Raw genomic sequence first — 20,599 nt, 5'->3', positions numbered from 1 at the left:
ACGGACACTGGTTAAGCGTAACAAAAGAACTCATGAAAAACTAAAACAAGAGATTTCTACTTTGCAAAATGAACTCTTGGTTGAAGTAAATTATAGAGTTCAAATGCTTGACATCAATGAAAAAATAAGTAAATTAGAAGCGGATGTAGTGCTTAAAAAACGTGCCAAACTAGTCCGGGACTTGAAGGACTATGATACCGGCATTATTTTCAGCTGGCAACGTGAACCGGGACGTAACCAATCCAGAGGGAGAAGCTGGACGAGAGGTTTCAAACGAAGAAATGTTTCAGCCTCTTCTTTTTCGTCGGCTGAACGCCATGCTGCAGTTAAGAACGTTTCTTTTGCCAGGACTGAGAACACAAGCCGGGTTCAGAATAGAGAAGTTTCTGAGGATGTTAATGAGGCTTCCAATTCCAATTCCGCCAAAAATATGAACTTTCAAAATGATGGTCGGAACAAAGGAAAGAATGGAAGAAATGGCCGTAAGGGTCGTTATAAATGAAGGTTTGAGAACAGAAACTGCATGTATGAATATTTCTAATACATTGCAATGCATAAATTTGTCTGATTTGTACCTGGACACTGATATGCTTAGTGTATTAAACAAAGGGAGCAAATTTGTTCCCACTTTCTTTCCGACATATGCCAATATTTATTTAGAAGTTAAGGCTTTTATTCGGAAACTGTTACTCAGAGTGTATTTCAATAAATTTGTAAAAATGAAAACACCAGGTACAGAATATTTTGAACAAAATGAACAAACAGAGTTGGATGAAAGTCTTATGAATGTATCGATATACAATTATGAATATGATGAATGTTTTTTAGAAGAGAATGTTGAAATGTCAGTTAGTTGCCAAATTGAAAATGAATGCAATGCAAACTACATGACTGGGTATGGCAAATTGGAAATGCCAAAATTTAAGAATGTTAAAAGCAATTTTACTCCAGCTATTGTTGTACCAGCAATAACATTATTTCAAAAGGTGATTTTGAAAGAAATTGAGGCATCATTTAAGGAATTTTGTGGGGAAAAGAAACAATTTAACCTTAATAGGCAGGAATGGCAAGCCTTAAAAAATCTAAAAGATATCAAAGACCAATACATTTTCAAGTGTGCTGATAAAGGGGGAAATTGGGTAATTTTAAGTAAATCAAATTATTGTAATATGGTTTACAAATTGCTCACTAATGCTGAAGAATATAAAAAAACTTGAATGTGATCCACTTAAAATTTACAATGAAGGTTTGTTATTTTTATTGGAAAAGGGTGAACGATTGGGTTTTTTCTCACATGGTGATGTTAAGAAAATGCATGTTAAAGATCCCATTGCCCCCATATTATATGCCCTACCAAAAATTCACAAAGACATGGTTGACCCTCCTGGGAGACCTATAGTTTCGGGTATAGGCTCCTATATGGAGAATGTTAACATTTTTTTGGATTCCCAGTTAAAGATGTATTTGGATAAAGTAAGTGCTCACATTAGTAACACTCAAGATTTAATTAAGGTCATTTCCAAGTCAAGTTGGAATTCTGAGTACTATTGGGTGACCATTGACGTGAAGTCACTGTATACAAGCATAGATAAGAGATGGGGACTAGAAGCTATTAATAATATATTGGGTGAGGGACCCAGAACTAACTTTTTGATTTTATTATTAGAATATTGTTTAACACATAATTATTTTATGTTTAGCAAAGAATATTTTCTACAGATCAAGGGAACAGCCATGGGGGCGGCCTTTGCCCCCACATACGCTGTTGTATATATGGATTTTTTTGAAAGAAGTTTTATTTATCCCACTGAATTCTTCAAGAATAGGGTAGTCTTATATAAGCGCTTCATCGACGATTTAATCTTTATTTGTAAAGGGGAAATGTATGAATTTTATGATTTTTTTGAAAGTTTGAGTAATAATGCACATGGACTTTCTTTCTCTTATGAAATTGACAGGAATGAAATTAATTATTTGGATTTGACTTTGTTCATAAGAGATAATGTTATTGAATTTAGACCTTATAGAAAAAGTACTTCAGTTAATATGTTTTTGCATGCCTCTAGCATGCATCCACCCCATTTGTTAAGTGCACTACCCTTTGGAGAATTTAAAATAATTCATTCTCACACTAGTATAAAGAAAGATGTTGATGATGAATTAAATGAAGTCTTTTTGAGATTAAGGGACAGAGGATATGATACAAAACACTTAAAAAACACAATGGTAAAGGTTAAAAACAATGGGAATGACAAAGATATCATGAACTTTGAACATGGTACCTGCAGACCTTCATTAAAAGAGAAGAATGTGGAGGAATTATTTTTTGTTACTAAGTATACCACCTTCTCTAATAGATTAGTTGGTATAGTTAGAAGGTTTTGGTATCTGGTGAGTGAGGATGAAAGTATAGGTGAATTGTTTCCCCATCATGTTATTTTTTCTTTCCAAAAAGGGAAAAATTTAAAGAATATTTTGAATAACAACTGTTGTAATGTAAGAGTTACACAGTTGACCAATATAGGTACATTCAAGTGCAATTCTTGCAGTCTTTGTGATAGGGTTGTCAATATTAATTCCATTAATGATATCATTCATACCCCTAGATATCATTTTAATTGTAAATCCATTGGGGTAGTATATGCCTTGACCTGTAGTTGCGCTAATATTTGGTACATTGGCCAGAACAAGAGGATGGTCAGAGTTAGAATTTTAGAACATCTGAGAGACATTCGGAATTCTAATTCACTCAGTCCAGTAGCCAAACATTTCGTGGATATTCATAATGGCAATAGTGATAGTCTAAGATATGGAGTTTTGGGGAGACCATTTGTTTGCAATGGTGATAACATCACCAATAAACTTTTAGAATTAGAGACAAAAATGATTCTTCAGTTCAATACCTTAAGGCCACATGGTTTAAATTTAGAATTGGGGACATGATGGATTCAGGAGACACAAAATAAATAAAATAAAAAAACATATTTAAATTAATTTAAAATTATAAAAAGCACATAAATATTTTTTTTGAATGAAATGTATGCATATAGAAGTATAATGTTTTATTATATATAAAAAATTTTTAAGGAATAACTCTTTTATTAAAGAATGAATTTCTATTAAAAAATGAATTAACAATGATGTATTAGGCATTATATTTTGCTGTTTGTATGTTTTTCTATGAAATTTGGAGAATCTAATATTGTTATCAACAAGGTCACTTTAAAAAAATTTTTGTATTAATTGAATTATTGCTTAATTGTTTGGATATGCACTATAAAAACTAACAGTTTGCAGTAAATAATTGTGATCCTTGAAGGCGAATTGCCGAGGTACCAGGTCTAAAATAAAGTGAAGAAAGGCACTGGCTGTTTGGTGTGTTGCTGCTATTATTTTCGCTGTTGCTGTGTTATATGTTGTATGTACCTATCCTTCTGTCATTTACAGGCAGGGGGTTGGACAGTGGAACAGTTGTACATGGTTTATTAGTATACCCTTCATACAGCTACTGAAAACATTACTTTACCTGTAAGACCTGTGGAGAACATATCTGTTAACACTACCTGTCTTCTTCTACAAATATTCAAGATTACTTGAGTGCAAATATTCACACATCTTAGTACCACTCCCTGGATTCAAACCATGGTCTGGGTGTTAAAAATGTACAACAAAGATATTTATAATCACACTGAGCTATTGGGGAACTGCTGTCTCTTGTTTGATGGAAGTCTGCCTAATACTCTCTTGAGTAGGTAGCATTGTTGTCTCACAGCAATAGGTTCTCCTGTTCGATTCTCGGCTGGAGTGCCTTCTGTGTGGAGTCTGCATGTCCACCCCGCGGTCGAGTTGCCTCTGAAAGACATGCGTGAATGAGCGTGCCTTCGCTGAAGGTTGGGCGTCAGGCTGGCAACTCGGCACCACAAAAATCTACTGACAATCATTAGCGGACCGGAGTTCCGCTGTGGCGACCCCTAACCGGGAAAAGCCAAAAAGACAAACAACAACAAAACTCTCTTGAGTAGACAGTCTGACCTTGTAATCTATGTGGTGTCACCAAAGACTGAGGTGACAGCTGAACATACATGCCTGAGATTCATGCATGACAGGCAGTGTACTTTGTAGTACTCCTCTGAAATAATAAGATTTGGAATGCAAAGGTTAACATAAGACAATGCTGCAGGGGACACACTATAATACATTACACATTACTATTCAAGGTTCAGATCTTAGTGCAGGACATATTTCATATTTCATTTATATCTCGTTTTACAGCTCCACAATCTACAGTTTTGCATAACAGCTGGTTATCAGAACAATCTCAATTAATGTATGCTGTCAAAGCCATATTTGCTGTGAAGCACCTGTACGCATTCTATTTCTTCAACAACATACCAGATTAAACACAACAGTTTGTGGTATAAATATTTATTTCAGTAACATGACACAGTGCTTTCTTACAGATGAGATTCTGCATTAAGTAGTACTGCATATCCTGTAGATCAATATTGGTTTGACAAACTTTATTTATTCAGTACACTCAGAACACACTATACCTACTGGCAGTAAACAATGTACTGCTTCTTATTTATTGCACTATATACTGCACGGTAGATCTGTACTCACCAGTCTCTCGGCACAGCCTCAGCATTCTGTCCACATGGGTCTCCACATTGCTAGATCTCACCTTTGCAGCTGTAAGGGAAACAACAACCATTATGCATACCTGCATACATACTCAGGTTAGAATTTGGTACAGCTATGGGTGAAATACTTACAAACTACTGGGGCATTGCTGTTTCAAGCATCTTGGATCCATTAGTCCAAGAGCACCCCCTTCCTCCCCTTTAGGTCAGCATAGGGATGGATGTCATTCCTGCTTACTAGTTTGGGGGATTCCAGTGGCACTGGTGAGGTCACTTGCCAGATAGTTCCAGGCCTCACATTTGTATTTGGAGCCCTGGTACTGGCCCTGCAGCAGTCTGTCTTCATGGTGTTGCACAAGGAGCCAAGCCATGACCCTGGACACCAAAATGCCCCTGGGCTGCATCTGAAAGCATGCTCCCTCTCCAACCCCAGACATAGCTCCTGCAGTGATCAAACTACAACAAGTTCTGGCTGTATTCCTGCCTGTACAGTTTAAATAAGGCCATATTCCCACCCTTTGCCATCATTAGCCTATTTTTGAAAATGCTAAGCACAGGTCAGCAGTGCACACATCTGCTAAGCTGTGTTGAGCAGTGCCTAAAGGGGCAAATGCTGAGCAGTGGTTGGCAGTATGCAAACCCAATTAGCTGGGCTGAATACTGCTTAGAATTATACTTCTAAGCACTGCTCAAACCAGCTAAGCACTGCTAAGTATTGCTCAGTATTCATTTAAAAAAATATTTACAGATTGGACATTAATTATTCATTAGTGACATATTATTAGGTGTATATATTTTACTTTACATGATGTACCACTATGTGCTTTGATTACATTACCTTGGGTGTGACTGTACTGTATGGGACACTTGTGTTTACATGGGGGATTTCACATCATATATCCACTGACACTGCCATTTCTGACCAGCTACAGTACCCTGCTTAACAAATATCAATTACTACATCATTAAAAATAACAAATAAAAATTAACAATACTTTCCCACATAAATGATGAATAGCCTCTCTTGGCATTTGAACCATAAATTACTGCATGCAAAGCTGGATCTCTAACCTCTAAGCTAACTCGCCATTGAAGATTTCACCTATACATTTCTATTTAACTCTTTCTCAGGATATTTAAGTAGTGCTGAGCAAAATGAAGCAATGTGCAAACTCGCTCAGCTATGTTTAAACTTTACATATAAATGAAAGAAATTATTTCATACAACCATTTTAAATAGATATATCTCAATATATAACTATCAGCATGTCACATACTCTTCATGACAATCCATGGTAATGTAAAACATCATTCTATCAACTTTCTATGTTTGTAAGAGCAATATTTAAAATGTGTCCCTATTTTTGGCCCTTTCTCCTGCTTTTAGTTAATGGTTTTGTCCAGATTTCTTGCTCTAAGAGGTTGAGGTGTGTGTCCAAGGACACACTTTTTACTGTAATGTGCAGTACAGCACTTTGACAATGCTGGGGGTGTGTTACAGTTCCTGTCACACACACCCTGCAATGCATTGCATTGTATTCATGTGCTTTCAGTGTCTGCAGACACCGAAAGCATTTAAACAGTGCCATATGGCACTTTGACAGTGCAGGGGGCATGTTATGGATCTGCGAGCACTACTGCAGCACACCCCCTGCACTCATTCAGTGTTCATGTCCACAGATCCATCTCAGTAGTGCACCTTCATTAATATGAAAGGTGTGCTGCTGAAATGGGGATGTGAACACGGGCACCATTCACTCCTTGTAGGAATAACACTATTCCTACACATAGTTTATTGAATCTGGTGGAATATCTTTCTTTTTCTGATATAGTACTGATTTCTGATTATTTCTTTTTCATCTTATTATTATGCATACTTTTATTGCATCACACAATGCATGCTTTTATTATATTACACAATGTTTCACTGAAGGGAAGAAATAGCTGCCTATCTATCAGTGCACCTTTGAAATGCTGTGTATTTTCATTAAAATGGCTTGAGAGCTAGGCTATGGTATTTGTGTATGTTTTATATATCTTTTACTAAATTGTATAAGTTAAAACTACAGGTTGTATGTGAACTTAGATTATGTGGTTAGTAGATGGCTCTACTCATACTGAAGGGAATTAAGCTGAGAAGAAATGAAATTAATAAATAGTGTATGCAATTCAAGAGTTTTCGTATTACATTTTGACTCATACTGTCAAACTGATTTTCAAATGAGATGGAGGGCATTGGAAAACCCAGGGAAGATGGTTGCCTGTGCCCTAACCTCTGGACAGGAAATGCAGAAATTTGAATAAAAATATTGTTTCCAGGGACAAAAAAAAACAACCTAGAAGAAAAATGAGTGAGCACAAACAAAAGGATGAACAGATAACTGATTTTAAAGCTGCATATATGGAGGAACAATTGTGCATTTTGTTTGAAGGGGTGATCAGATTAGACCAGGGTATAAGCCATTTAAACAGACATCAGAACAGCAACAAATCCAAATGCAAAGGCTACAAGGGAGTCCTCATGCTCAGGAGGAAAGTAAAGTAGCAATTAAAGCTGAGCTGCATGTGCAGATTCACAGTAAACAGGAACTAACAGACATTATTAAAAAATTGTGGGGGGGGGGGCTTGAAATCATTCAAGAAACAGTAACATCTGGATAATTAGAATATAAGAGAGAACGACCAACAGTGGTATTTAGTCACAAAATCAAAGAAAGAAGAAGGAGAAGGAGTAGAGAGAGACAATCGAGAGCTCTAAGAAGAAGGGAGGTTACTGTGCTGGATGGCTCCGGTGACTCAAACATGAACTACCTGACAAATGTGGAACTAATCTAGCTAGAGAGAAGCATTTATGATGGCTGTTAAAGAACTGAAAGGCAGGAGTACTAAAAGAATAAAAGTAATCACAGAAAGAGAAAATAAATAAATAAATAGAAGGAATGGGCAGTAAAATAAATGGAAATAACTGACACTGAAAGGCCTGTGACTCTGGAATGGTGTATTAAGTATTTACTTATGCTATGAAGCATGCCTTAGGAAACAGAACAAAACTTTACAAATAACGAGATGAACGGAATCAGTTCCCATGGCAATGAAGGGTAATGCAGTCAAGAAGGCAATTTGGCAAGCCTCCAAAGTAAGTCATATACTTTTCATAATTACTTACTGGTGTACAATAAACTGCAGTAAACATGAACTCAATGTTTACGTCTTAGAAAAACAAGTAATAATTGCTGATATTACAAATTGGGGGCATGACAATGAGAATATGTGGGAACAAAGGAAAATAACAATCCAAAGAAAATATGAAATAAAGGAACATTGCTGTAGAAGTAGCATAGTATCAGTTTTATGGGTATTAAAAAATGTAGAACTATCACATAAATGAGGAATACCAGAAGGGTGAGTAACAGTGAAGAGAGGAGACCAATGAATGGGAATGGTGTAATGTAAAAAAACGTGACATTGGTAATACAGTAGCATGTAATGTACTAGTAGAGGAAACACTAGAAGGAGAAAAAAAGAAAATCTTAAAAGGCCCATGTCCAGGGCATACCCATGCATATACATTACCCAGACGTTTGAGGTCTAGATGCTGGGGATAAAGAACAGCGGGTCAAGTATAGGCAGCTGCCAAAGAACACAACGCTGAGCGCAGACGGAAGGTCAGGGGAAGAATTATGCCAGGTGGCAACAACTGGGAAGGCCATAAAAGTGGGAAAAATATCAAGACATCTTGCAGGGTTAGTTGGAATGTGACACTAGACATTATAAGAAATACATACACAAACCAATGAGGAAGAAGGGCAGCACAGGAACTCTTTGCTAACTAGGCACAGACTAGAATAAATGGAACAGAAATAATAAGCAGGGACCACAATGTTGCTATAGAATCATTATGCTATAGAATAGTTAGGAAGACCTTCTACATTGCCCACCTGATCATGAAGGGATTCACATCTAGATCAAGGGAGGTCATAGTCTCCCTGTACTCATCACTCATCAGACCAATGATTGAGTACAATGCCCCATTCGGAATGTATCTGACCCGACACTTGCAGCAGCTGGAGAGGCCCCAAAAGTTCCTCACCAAAAGGATAAAAGGTCTCAAAGATATGTCTTATGCTGCCCGGCTGAAAGAACTCCAGCTCTATTCAGTCGCTTACACTGCTCAGAGGTGACCTGTGCCTGACATACAAGGCCATGACAAACCCATATTTGATGAACATGCTTCACCTCAAAAAATCGAAATCTCTTAGAGCCACAAGGGCAGGAGACCTAAACCTAGACACAGCTATTAATAGGATGTGCTGGAGGGATAGATTCATCACCCAAAGACTCCCTATGCTGTGGAACAAAATCCCAGTATATGTGAGGCAGAGCACCTCGCTGGCTTTGTTCAAGAGGAATCTTGACCAATGGATGGGAGATCGCAGATATACCCTAGGGATTACCTCAGTGTCTCTGCTCAACAGAGGCACTGCAAAATAATGGGCATAGTTTCTCCAAACTAAAGGGGTGGCGTAAGCCACAAAACTATGGGCTAGGCTTGTAAATGCCCTCGGGCAGATAGCCTAGTATAAACCTATGAACCTATGAACCTATGAATCAGAAAAATGCAGGCTGCGTGGAAGGGGGGAATAATTAAAAAAGCTAAGACAAGAATTAGCCCAAGGAATGAAAGAAGTGGTGTGGCTGGATAAATGAAGGCAAAAGGATCTAGATGAGAGGGGAGATTTTCAAACAAAAGGGAGGGAAAGACATCTCAGAATGGAAAAGATGAAAGAATGTAAGGAGATAAATACTGAAGGATGAGCAATGACAGAAGCTGGATACAGGGTTAACAAGGGATGAAATAAGAATGACAAAAGAGAGGGAAGCTTGAGGACCAGATGGGGTCTCCTTAAAGTTATACAAATTGGGAAAGGAGGAAATGTGGAAAGTTCTAGAGGAGGGATACAAAAAAATACATAGTACAATATCTAAAAATATGACTTATATCAACCATGATACCTAAAGGGGGGTGCAAAGGAAAGAAGTGGGAAATTATAGGCCTATTTATTTGTTTAATGTGGATATCAGCAAAGGTACTGGCAAGAAGACTGGATGAATTATTGCCCAGATAATACAAGTAAGGCAGAATGGTTTCTTGAAGGCAGGGTAGGCAGAAAAAAATGGGAGGAAAAGCATGCTGGAGTATTGTAGTCTAACAAAATGAAACAGTATCCATCCTCCAGGTCTTTATGCAAGGATGCCAGGAAAAGGACTTTCTAAGAGTCTCTTATGAATGCAGAGAAACAGATCTACTTGAAGAGTTCTCCACATGCAAATGATTTCCTGGCAGAACACCAAGATGAAACTTCAACTTGTGGAGGTAGATTACTGGTTCTGTTCAACATTTCTGCCACAAATATTATAGTCTGATGCAATGTAGGTAGCCAATTGGGATAGACCGAATTGTAGGGCCATATTCCAGGCTAGCACTGCTAATCTGGAAAGAAAGATCTGGTACTCAGCCCATTTGTTTATGTATCACATGCCTGTGGTGCTTTTGTGCTGGCTAACAGAGGTCCTGGAATCTATTGACACTTTAGAGATTTGAGAACATTTATTAAAGCCATCATGTCCTTGATGTTTATGCATTTCTTTTTGTCCTGATGATTACACAGACCTTGAACTTTGTACCCTTTGGGAACAGCTCCCATGCAAAACCTGATGCATCTGTGGTTACAGATTGAGAATGGACTGGAGAGCAAAAAGGGATAACTAAACTCAGGGACAGATGATCTATCCTTCAGTTAAACTATTTTTGACTAAAAGCAGCACTGAAATCTGAATGGAGTGGTAGTGGTGGTCTTGGGTCCATCCCGATTTGAGGAAACATTGAAATTTTCTCATACATAATGTGGATAGAGATATCATGAGAACAGTGGACGCCATAAATCCTAATATTATGAGAAAAGAATATTCAAAGTGTATGTACGTCACACCCTGGAAAGGAAGAAAATTAAATAAGAAAATATGTAAATGGTTTTATAGTTTACCAACATTCTACTAATGACATCTTAGCAACATTAGGAATCCATTCAAATGTTTTGCCAAATGAGGAATTAGAAATGCATATTGAATGTTTATTCACTCCAGCAGTTACAACATTATCTGGTAGAATGCCATAATGGAGCCAGTTCCTCCTTCTGTTTATTTCTGTTCTTGATATGTTCGTGCTCATGACAGCTCATTGATATGGAGTCTGAATAACTTCTCTTATTGGCACAGTTACTAATGTAAAGCTTTGCCTTCAGGTTACATGCCAGGAAAAACAGCATCTGACAGTAGGCTATACATACTTCTAATATTTTAATGCTCTCTGTTAAGTTAACATCTCCATGGAGTAACCTAGTTTCTAACTTGAATGATTATTGAAACTAGATAATGATATTAGTGACTCTGAAATATTAAACCTCTACTTTTTATTTATAATGTCTACTGAATGAGTTGGAATATTATTAGACTTACTAACTCCCATTGATCTGTTGGCATATGTGCAGGAAACCATCTGCATGCATATTTTTTGTTTATTCTCTGTTGACCAAGTTAATCCCAATAAGCCAGTGTCCACTTTTCAGGGAAGACACCCCTAGATGGTATTCATATTGAATAGGGGAAAATCGGCCAGGGTGTTTTTTGTTTATATGTGCCATGGGATCTTTTACACTAGCCTGGCCTAAAACTTGGGCAGGTGGGACATCAGTTTCATATCTCATTTGATGGATGGTGCACTCAGGAGTGTAGCAGCCTCCAATGCTACACCTTATTATTAGCATCAGAAAAACTAACTCAAGTATCTGGTGTGGGACTAGAACCACAACCTTTTTATCTTAAAGCACAGAAACAAGTAAGCCTCCTACTGAACCACTGAAACTAGAACTGGAATGTACAGGTGTATTTCAGTATTTTAAAAAATAAAGTAGCAATTAAAAGTTATGCTTTTAGAAATGTAACTGGACATATTTTGAAATGTTTTGTATACATTAAGCATATAAAGAAGAGATGCGACATAAGCCTGACTACTGCCAGATTCATTAATTTTACTTAAGAGACTGTCCGATAATGACTCAAACCCCATCATAGTTCACAGAGTGATACTCTGAACAGCAGTAAGGTTCTTAGAAACATAGCTATTCACTACAAGCTCAAGCTTTTTTTCATGTTGTTTGGTTAACAAGGTAGCAAGAGACAAAGTTATCAAAACTCTTTCTTCTACCTTTTTATGTTATCTACTTTCTGAATTGGTCAGGCAAACTTTCATTGAAAAATGTTGAGTCATACGTTTTATAAATAGCAATTCCACTAAGTATGAAGACACTGCATCTGGGTGCACTGATGCAAAAGTGAGGTTCTGACACCTCCATGTGCAATAGCTCACAATAATAAAGCCAAGGGTGGCAGGACGTCTCGTTTCCTGTATGCAGATGTATAGGTCTTGCCCTTTTGTGCAAGTCACTAAGTCTGACAAGCTACAATATTTTTGTCTTTGCCAGAATGGTCACTGATAAAACTACTAAGAATCAGATATATAGACATTCATTTAATCATTTTATCTCGAAAATCACTTAAGTGAAACAATGAGAGCAAACTGCTAGGAGGGAGAAGCAAGTCGACTGGCCAAAAGACTTTATTGTTGAACAACCACAAAACAATGTATCATGAACACCTTAAATACATTCGTGTTTTCATCCTACCAACCAGACTTCATCAGATATTTGAATTTACATTAATTAAGAACCTTTATACAATCCATAAAAACCTGCTACTCCCTCCTAGCAGTTTGCTCTCTTTGTGTTTTATTTGGTTTTGTTGGAGAGCTTTTCACATTTTTTTTTGTCTTAAGTGAAACAATACTACAGAAAGACTTTCAGCTATCACCCCAAAAAACACAAAGGAATGAAATGCACAGTTAGATGATGCAGCTGTGAAACAGTAGTATTATTTTTGCAGTCAAGACAGCAGAGGAAACTGCATACAAAATTATTTAAGTATAACCAAGTTGTGCATGCTAAATAAATATGCTGTTCTGAGGTATTACTTGGTTTTATGCAGTTACACAATGAAGTGAAGCATTTGCAGACTACTATATTTCACGGGTATCATTTACATGAATGAGAAGACATTAATCTTTTGGTTACATATATAGAAGAAAGTTCTACCTCATGACTCTTGCATGTTAGCCTTATTTATTGCTAACATCTTTGGTAACATTGGCATTATTTAAGATAAGAGTCTTAATAACGTTATGTCTGATTATAAAGTTCGGATTTCCTCATTGTTTTCCATCTCGTTGTCGTTAGCAAGGTTGACATGACTTATCACAGAAAGAAAACAAGATGGCTATGGAGTCAAGTAAAAAATTCCAACAAGGAAAATTAGGCATGATAAACAGCAACACAAGAAACTAAGTCACATCAGGTATGACATAAACATTTATTAAAAATTAATTGTGCATATCTATTCTATTCAGTTCTTTTCTATCCTTTGTTTATCGTTTGTTGTCTAGATTAGTCCCACTATGGAAATGTAGCCAGTGCACTGGGGAACTTTCCTTACTCCTTTTAGTAAGTGCTGTGGGATATTTTGCATCCACCTGGGCTAACTCTGATTTAGGCAACTGGGATCTTGGTTTAACATCTCATCTGAAGGACTGTAGATTCAAGAATGCAAAGCCCCATAAATGCTGCACTGTATTGTTAGTAGTGAAGAAAGGAGTCCAGTCATCAGAGCTGGAATTAAAATCCATATCATTCTGATCTTCTGGCACCAAAGGTAGACTTGATACCTGACAAGCCACTGATCCTGCATCCATCTATCCATCTATGTATCTGTCTATCTACTTGCTTACTGTTGTTGATTAAGTTAGTCCCACTAGTCTTCCAACCTATGTGCAGGGGAGACGAGAGGCAGTGCTTACAGGGATGAGGAAAATTGGAAATGACATTAAGAAAGTCTGGAAGATATTTCAAATAATTAAAACTATGATAGCAAATAAGCTTCATTCTGAGGTGCTGAGTTTGGTTCACTTAGTATCCATTTGTTTAGTGTGTGACTCTGAACAAGCAACATAACCAGACTGTGCATTCAGGTTACTCTGAAAATATTTTTGTACCTTTTTAGCTTACATCTTTAACAAAAGAATAAGTAAATTAGAAATCGATTCACTTGATCTTTAATATGGAAGGATATATAAAGTACAGCTGTTTTTTACAAATACCAATTTTGGTGGTGAGCTGTCTGGAGCTACAGCAGGAAGCTCAGGATAAGGTGCTAATTTTCAAAAGGTCACTAAAGCTATGGATAAAGGTAAGACAGTAAACAACACCTACCTAGACCTGACTGAGGCTTTGATAAAAATTGCACACACTGGCATTGATCAAAAACTTAAGAAACTAGGAATAAACACCTATGTCACCCTCTGGACCACCAACTGGCTCACATACAGAAGACAGGCAAGCAAAATAGCTGAAGCTACCACCACTAAAAGAAAAAAACACTAAAACACCAGTGGAGTCTCTTGGGGGCTAAGTGCTGGGACCTCTCCTGTCTGGCATCTGCTTCTTGGAAGTTGAAGCTATTACTAAGGAGCTGAGGTTTACTAACACTGCAGAGCACCTTAAGCTGGGTACAGTGACTGAATACTGGAATAACTTAGCTATTCTTCAGGGAGGCTTATCCCAAACAAATAACTGGTGTCAAAATCAAGTTCTAAAGTTGAATGCAAAAAAATGCATTATAAAATCCTTTGGGAAGTTGATTGCCAAAGTGTACTACCAGACTGAATATACATTCCTAAGTGTTAACCCAGTTGTTCGGGATATAGGAACTTACGTGGACAGTGACCTACTGTGGTGACAAAATACATCTATATCTCCTTCAGCTCATTAGCAAAGGGATTGCTTCCAGGTCAAAGGATGACAATGACAATGGCCCCCATTATTCAGCTCTCATAATGGCAGTCATTGAGTATAATGCCCCCTTTGGCATGTATCTGCACCGACACAGATACCTTACAAAAACGATACTAGTCTTAAACAATTTGCCTTACATGGACCACCTCATAGACCTGTTGCTATACTCAGTTTCTTACAGATTCCTAAGAGATGATCTCTGTCTGGAATGTAAGCAATTCTTTGACCCAATACCAATGAAACTACTACATATCAAAAAGTCAAATGGCATCAGAAACACTTGTTCCAGGGATCTAAAACTGCTCTGCAATATAAAAAAATGGTATAGAGGGACAGTTATATATTGCAGAGGATACCACTGCTCTGTAACAGACTCCCATCCACATAAAGCAAAGCTTATGTCCGTCTGTCTTTAAGATCACCTTGGTTCAATGTATAGGTTATAGGAAATTTATTTCAGATGTCCACCTGCACTACTTATGGACAGAAGCAATGCCTGCATTATATAACCATGATTGAGGACTTTGTAAACATATATGGTTTGATTCTAGTTTCTACTACCACTAGAGATAATATAAATATAGTCAATAAATGGGTAAGGCTAATCAAAACACTAAAAAACAGGTAATGACAAGCACCAATAGGGAAATGCAGCTAGGATTAAAATAGACTGGAAGGACAGTTATCCTAGTACTAACTTATGAACCTAAGAACCTATGAGAGTGAAGTATTAGCTAATTTTGTCCTAAAATGCCTGGTGAATGAACTGGAACTGAACCAAAGCCAGAATAAGAATACTTAGCCATAGAGTACAATTAAGTCCAAAGAAGCCATGGATCTGAAAACTATAGAGAAGGCATTGCAGTAAAGGCTGAATTCTGAGCACCTCTTTGGTTATGGGCTATAATGGGCAGGTGAGAAGGACTTTGTCGAAGGTAGATGTTGATACTTTCCAGTAAAGGATATGCTCTCTGTTTCATCTTGCTTTAGAAGTACTATATTCTTATATAAGATAGTCCTATCACTCCTGGTCTTCTTGGTGAAAACCTTTACAAGACTAAATAGATTTTCACTTTGGATATGAAAGAAGACCCTTTACATTACATGCTCTGCAATCTGTTGGGGTGTGGTTTATGTTTTGAATGTTGCCTTACCAAGTAAATGGATATCTATTACTACAAAAACAGCTTCTCTGTAAAATGAATCTAGAAAGGATGAAGCTTTGCTGACATATGCCATCTATACTCATGACAGGAAACATTTAAAGAATTGTTGACCATTAACACTACTAAATAAATATTATAAGGTGCCAATAAAATTAGGACAACTTAGAACAGAGCTGATTTTCTTGCATATTATTGATGTGGAGATGTATGGTTTGACTAATGATAAAAATAAAATGAATTTGTTATTGTCGATTATGGAGATAATCAACCTGAAGGACTGGGTGAGACTATTGCATCATTTAATGTTGTTAAAGCTATTTGAAAAATATCCTCATCAACAGTTGGAATATATAGGAAGGCTTTTGGAGACAAGGATTTATCAGGATTATTGATAATGTGTTTTGCTGTAGGTTTATTAATCCTGTAGTAAAATGTAAATTGGGTGGTATAGTTATCTACACACACACACACACACACACACACACACACACACACACACACACACACACACACACACACACACACACACACACACACACACACACACACACATATGAGTCTATGACAGACATTCAAAGTATCAAAACTTCTAACACCTGTCAAACTACTCAAACAGTTTGAATCACGAAGATTCAAGAAAAAATTTCCAGTGGAGGCCTGGGAAGAAATGCTCCAGACGCATGTCTTTGAAATGTGGGAGTAAACCAGAGCACCTGCAGGAATCCACATAAACACATGGAGGAGATACAGACTCCTCACAGAAGTCACCCCAGCTGAAAATCAAACCAGAGGACCTCTTGCTGTGAGGTGGTAATGCTAACTGCTGCACCACTGCACTTCGCAATACACCAATTCTGAGATCACTCTATAGTTGGGAAAGGGCCAATTCTGAGATCACTCTATAATGCGGAAAGGGCAAATTTCCCATTTCCCATTATACTGAGTCTTACACTGACAAAAAGCAGGAATGTGTGATCAGCTTTGAAAGCACCAAAGGATTTTTGCAAGATGACAACATAAAAACCTTGAATCTCCTGATGGCATTTAATGTTTGGGTTGGGGTATAAGGTACATTTTATACAAATGTAGCTTTTGCTGTACTTCAACTATTTATTGTGTTTAAACAAATATTTCTCTTTTATACAATTGATTGAAAGGTGTGAACTGATTATTGAATTGTTAATTTGTTTGCAATAAAAGGAAAGATTTTATGTGGGGAAGCATTTCTGACGAAGTCTCAGTGCTATAGAGATGAAAAATGTGGGGACAAAGTTAAAGCATTTTAAGTGCTGTATTTATTTTTTAATAAATGTTTTGGTTGCTGTGGATTCCACAGCCTTTTGTCTGCCTTTGGTATCTCTTCAGTGCTATTATTTATTGTGGATTTACCTGTGTTTTTGGTATATTTCTAATTTATCATATTTGATGCACTTATAATAATTTAGTATAATCTATTCCTGAATAGTTTTCCATTGACTAGATTACGTTGAGTCTATCCAGACTATAATAGAATTAAAATTTCCAGCAACAGAATGAGATTCTAAATCTGGGATGCTAATACCGCCATACTTCCATAATCTTATATGATTTCCATACTTTTTGTCATTTTAAGATACCATAAGAATGAAGTTATTTTTTTCCATGTTTTTAAAAGATTTTTATCAAGTATTAAAGTTATTGAATGCAATACACACACACACACACACACACACACATATATATATATATATATATATATATATATATATATATATATATATATATATATATACTTTCAAATTTCCAATGGCTACTTCACAGAACCATAAAATGTCGATATCAAAAACATGAACAGTTAAGTACCAGAAACTCCACAAAATCGACTCTCACAATATCGAACATAGCAAAGCAAATATTACCTCCCTACTCTATACCAAGCCAAAACTATAACTATTTTTCCATACATACACTTTTATCCCCCACAAATTAAATATACCAACTCTGAGATTGCACTACAGTTCAGAAAATATACTAACTCTGAGATCGCACTACATCTCAGACAATGGTAAAGTAAGATTTACATCAAAAGACATTACCTTTCCATTCCAACTCTAAAACATACCTGTAAATTATTCCCTATTCTTTTCCTATTTTACTGGTTAAACTCTAAACATGTCTCCACTCAAACCAGCAGCTTCAAAGTTACTTCCGCCATATCTCTGTACGTCCTTAGCACTAGACCTTAAAGCGACAATGCACTATTTCACTAACTACCATATACCTTCTATAAAACCCTTTACAACACAGACTTACCACCAACTACCATATACCTTCTATAAAACACTTTACAACACAGAATTACCTTTTACTTCTCTAATATTCGATATTATAAGCGTCAATCTTTTGGACTTTCAGGTACTTGGTTTTTCGATATTCTCATCTTGATATTATGCAGTTTGGTGAAATGAGCATTCCAAATTTGGAAAGCAGCTCTATCTACATATGTGTGTATAGCTATATATATATATATATATATATATATATATATATATATATATATATATATGTGTGTGTGTGTGTGTGTGTGTGTGTGTGTGTGTGTGTGTGTGTGTATATATATATATATATATATATATATATATATATATATGTATATATATATATATATATATATATATATATATATATATATATATATATATATATATATGTGTGTGTGTGTGTGTGTGTGTGTGTGTGTGTGTGTGTGTGTGTGTGGTGTGTGTGTAATCTTGAATAATATAATCATTTTAATAAGTATTAACCTATTCTCAAAATTAAAAAAAAAGTATTTTAATAAAAAGTATCACTTCTTCAAATATTTTTTCAAAATTATTATTAATAATCTTACTCACATCCTGATAGATTTTTATTCCTAAATATTTTAGTTCTTTTCCTTCCCAATTATATTTATATTTATCATTAAACATACTATCTAGTAATTGATTTAACACTAAAATATTTGGTTTTATTATTATTAAATTTGCTCAGTAATACTTTTTGAGACTTTTCAATTTCCTCATCTATTTCTTCAAATGAATAATTCAAATTGCCTGTAGTTAGTAAAGTATCACCTAGAAAAAGCTATATTTCAGATTGACAATGCTTGTTAATTGAGAATCCATAATTTTTCCATTCCTTCTTATACTATTAGCTAAAGATTCAATAACTAATGCAAATCGTGGAAGGGACAAAGGAAACCACTAGCTTGTGCCTTCATTTAAAGTGAATCCTTGAGAAATGTGAGACCCAATTTTAACATATGCTTTGGAGTCTCTATACAGTTTTTTTTAATATTCCAATAAATATTTCTGGAGGGGATTTGGCTATGAGCATACTTGACTTAAAATCCTTTACTAGGAAATTGAACCTAAATGTTTTATTGGGATCTAATAGTAGTTTAATTTCCGATTTTAGAGTGTCAAGTATTTTCAACCCACCATTGCATCCATCTATCTCACTCTTTGAAAGAATATGTGAGAATGATTTCAGGTCCTTGTATAAAAATAAAAGACTTCATAACATTAATACATTCAATTTAACACAAAATGAAAGAGAATTGTTATTTAATTTGAAATTTGTGGACATACGTATCCTTAAACCGGATAAAGGTGGTGGCCTTGTGTTCATGGATAATATTGATTATATAGAACGTATGTCTTTACTTTTAGATAATGATACCTATATAGAAGCCTCTTTGAATGAGGTAAATGGTGCATATCAACGCATCAATGGATTTATTCATGACTTATTCTTGGATGATAGAATTGATATTGATTCATTCAATTATTTTACCATCTCGCACCCTTTGACACCTATTCTATTCGGATTACCTAAAATTCACAAAAGTATGGATAACCCCCCATTTCGACCTATAATTGATGGGAGACAATGCATTACATATGCATGTGCCAAATTTGTTGATGTCAAATTAAAAGAAATTTTAATAAATGAAAAGCAAATATGTAAGGATTCGTGGACCTTTTTAGATACAATCAACAACATTCCCTTTAGCGAGGATGTTAATTTTTTAACCATTGATGTCCGTGACCTATATACAGTAATTCCCCAAGATATTGGATGTGAGTGGGTTAGGGAATTTTTACTGGAGCACCATATGGAAGGGTCCAGCATTGACCTTATTATTTATCTATTAGAACTGATTTTGGGTAATAATTATTTCCTCTTTAATAATCAATACTACCTACAAGGAATGGGTATAGCTATGTGGTCACCTTGTGGGGCCACTTTCGCGAATGTCGTGATGGCCTATTGGGAGAAACATTTTTTTATTTCAAGACAATTTGTTTCTAGGGAAGGCTACATGGTATACCCGTTACTTGGACGATATATTCATCCTTTGGAGGGGAAATTTTGAGTCTGCCAAGTTATTCGTACATCATATTACTGGGTTTACTGACTTCCTACAATTTACATGGGACTTCCAAACCACTAAGATTTCTTATTTAGATATTGAATTGATCAAACTTAGTTGTGAAAAACAATACGTTTCAAATATTTTTAGGAAACAAACCTATTCCAATGCATTCCTACACTTCTCCAGCTGCCATCCTTATTCCCAAAAGGGGAGTGTGGTTAAGGGTCAATTGGTGCGGGCAGCCAGAATGACTACATTGGATAGAGACTTTGAGGACGAATGTAATCTCCTTAAGGGCATGTTCCTCAAGCGGGGTTACCCAAAATCTTTAATTGATGAGCTTATTAAAAAAGTAAGCAAAAAACGTTTGTTAGGCATTTTTACACCATTACTATCAGTTGTGAATAATAGAACACATGAGGGGGTTGTTAACAT

This window comes from Protopterus annectens, chromosome 2.part1 (genome assembly GCF_019279795.1).
Source record: "Protopterus annectens isolate FY-2018-M chromosome 2.part1, PAN1.0, whole genome shotgun sequence".
NCBI lineage: Eukaryota > Metazoa > Chordata > Ceratodontiformes > Protopteridae > Protopterus > Protopterus annectens.
The sequence above is the reverse complement of the archived record's forward strand: the minus strand, read 5'-3'. Positions refer to the sequence as shown.